At 46.8% G+C, this 2,787-nt stretch overlaps 1 long non-coding RNA gene across 1 annotated transcript; it reads left to right on the top strand.

Moving 5' to 3' along the window:
* Positions 1 to 202: 202 nt before the first annotated feature.
* Positions 203 to 1,937, top strand: LOC142256236 (uncharacterized). Its single transcript, XR_012727500.1, has 4 exons — positions 203 to 266; positions 1,211 to 1,258; positions 1,671 to 1,757; positions 1,849 to 1,937. It is a non-coding gene; the product is annotated as an uncharacterized LOC142256236 (long non-coding RNA).
* The last annotated feature ends 850 nt before the right edge of the window (positions 1,938 to 2,787 follow it).

A 2,787-nucleotide genomic window follows, 5' to 3' on the forward strand; every position in this document is an offset into this window, starting at 1 on the left:
TAGGGTAAAAATCCTCCGGCACCGTGAGGCGTACTGGATTCACACTTTGCAAACCCTTGAACCGTGGGGCATGAATAGGGAATATGAAACAAATTATTAATCTTTCCTGTGCATATATGTAGACCGTACTCATGTGTTGTGTATTTATTTGTTGCCTTTATTTATATACCCAGTTGTCCTAACCTATCTCGTTTTCTTTTTAGAGATACTGATCACCTGCTTCACCGGCCGGATTCAACCCACAACTGGCACCTCCTCTTCACCAGGTAGCATCCTTACCCTATCACTATTCCCTCCCCTTCCGTCCCCCCCCCTGGTCACACACTGACATACATTAGCCCTCCACACATTTAACAGTGACATACATCCTTTACATACCCTAATTGCACACACACACACTAATGCATCTATATCCATCCTACTCTTATCCTCCACCCTGCCTATATACACCTTCTCCCGCATGCATACACTTCTCCTACAGAACATTCTCTCTATCTTGTCTATACAAGCTCCATCTTTCTACCAACACATATTTTCCACTTCTGTATTCTTATCCCTTTTCTACAGTTACACACAGCTCCCCCCCTTATACATCCTAGGTGTTCACCCCTCATTTACATACTACGCATGCATGTCACACACACTGTCACTTATTACATACATCCCCTGTTCATATATCCCTGCTTTATCCCATAGACGCAATGCGCAGGCACGCACCTGCGTCCACAATAACATACACAGACAAGGATCCCCTTCCCTTACTCTGCCCCTTCTGTGACGTCACGCACTTATGAGCACTTACACCTCAGTCACATACAGGGACCCTCCTCCCTTACTCCGCCCCCTCTGTGACGTCACGCGCGCACACGCGCTCAGTACTGTATATCACCATATCACCACCTCACAGTACTTCTCCCGCCCCCCCGCTGACGTCACACGCATGCGCTGAGACACGCCCACGTCACCACTGACGTCACGGGCGCCTGCGCATTGGCCTCCATTAGTCATATTAGGAAGTATCGCCCAGGATACAAATAGACGCTCCTCCATAGACCCCACTGCCACATGCCTCCTGCCTGCACCTCTGGGACCCTGTCCCCCTGCCCCTGTGCTCTGAAAGGTAATACCATGTTATATACTCCTGGCCTCTACCCAGCCTGGTCTCCATGTATATAGCGATTTAACATCACTGTATCCTATTTTTCCATAGGCACTTCCTCCACCTACCCACTCACCTCTTATGCCTCCTTGACTCTGGGTATGTTATTAGCTTTATACTGTCTACTGCGCGTATGTACTTTTTACTGTTTACCTGTGTGCCATTGCTAGTGATTTTAACATACACCTGAGGTTTAACACTGGATGCTGTAATACCTATAGGATAGCAGTTACACTGTCTATTCTGTTGCCTCCTTCTGGTTCTGCCTTCTCAGAAAAGACCTCTCTGCATATCTCTATCACCGATACATTATGTCCCGTATTTTGCCATGTCTTCACCATGTTATCCATCCCTGATGGATCTGAGCTTGTAGGTATTGTTTATCTGTGTATTGCCCACCGACATATTCTTTTGATTGATAAATACACCGGCGCGTACTTGTAGTCACTGTACTGTTTGCCTCTCATTTTACCTATGGTGCTTATTTATGTATATCTCTCTCCCCATCTAGCAAGTTACTCTTGAAAAGCAAAACGCCCTACCTTTGGCTCGTTTCTTGGACGTTTAACCCGTCTATACCCATAATTCTCTCATAAACGTATGTGTATATATATTCCTTGTAAATATGTATATTTTGTTATGATTGTTCACTTATTGGTGTATAAATAATCTTTATCATTTTCTCATAGGCAAGACCTTGACAAAGGCCTTATATAGGCTGAAACGTTGGCTTTGCTTTGGCTTTGCTTTATCGGTAGTGGCATTCTTCTTTCTGCTTGTATAATAAAAAACACTTTTTGCATTACCCTTTTGCAATTGATTGTGTGCTTGGGACTTGTTAAACCACACTAAGGAATGGACTGCGGGAATATTGCTGTCTACTAGGGTAGATAGGTGGATCCTGCCAGTGCCTGTCATTGGCGGACTGAGCGACTCGACTTGAGGGTACTGTATCAGACATAAACAATCAGAAAATGAAAAAATAAAACAAGGAGGAAAACAAAGTACCGCACAATAGTGTACAGCACTTTCCCCTCCCAACACAGTAATAAAGTATACATTCCTCGTAGCTAAACACCAGCCCAAAACCCATGCAGGCAGGGGGACACACCGTTCATCTCTGCAAAGAGTGTCGACCGAGAATTCGTTACCCCCTGCCTGGGTTCCTAAGGCTGCTTTCACACATCAGTTTTTTGGCATCAGGCACAATCCGGTTTGTGCCTGATGCAATGGATCCGTCACAGATTGTGTAGAAACTGATGCGACGGATCCAGCAAAAAACTGATTCGTTTTTTGTTTTTTTTTCTTTTTCATGCCAAGAGAGATAGAGAGATCCCATCATCACCGCACACACCCCGGCACTACCGCCCCCATCATCACCGCACACACCCCGGCACTACCGCCCTCATGAGTACCGCACACACCGCCACTACCGCCGCCATCATCATCGCACACACCCTGCCACTACCACCCCCATCATCATCGCACACACCCCGCCACTACCACACCCATCATCATCGCACACACCCTGGCACTACCGCCCCCATCATCACCGCACACACCCAGGCACTACCACCCCCATCATCACCGCACACACCGCCACTACCGCCCCCATAATCATCGCACAT

The sequence above is a fragment of the Anomaloglossus baeobatrachus genome, chromosome 11 (assembly GCF_048569485.1).
Source record: "Anomaloglossus baeobatrachus isolate aAnoBae1 chromosome 11, aAnoBae1.hap1, whole genome shotgun sequence".
In the NCBI taxonomy this organism is placed as follows: domain Eukaryota; kingdom Metazoa; phylum Chordata; class Amphibia; order Anura; family Aromobatidae; genus Anomaloglossus; species Anomaloglossus baeobatrachus.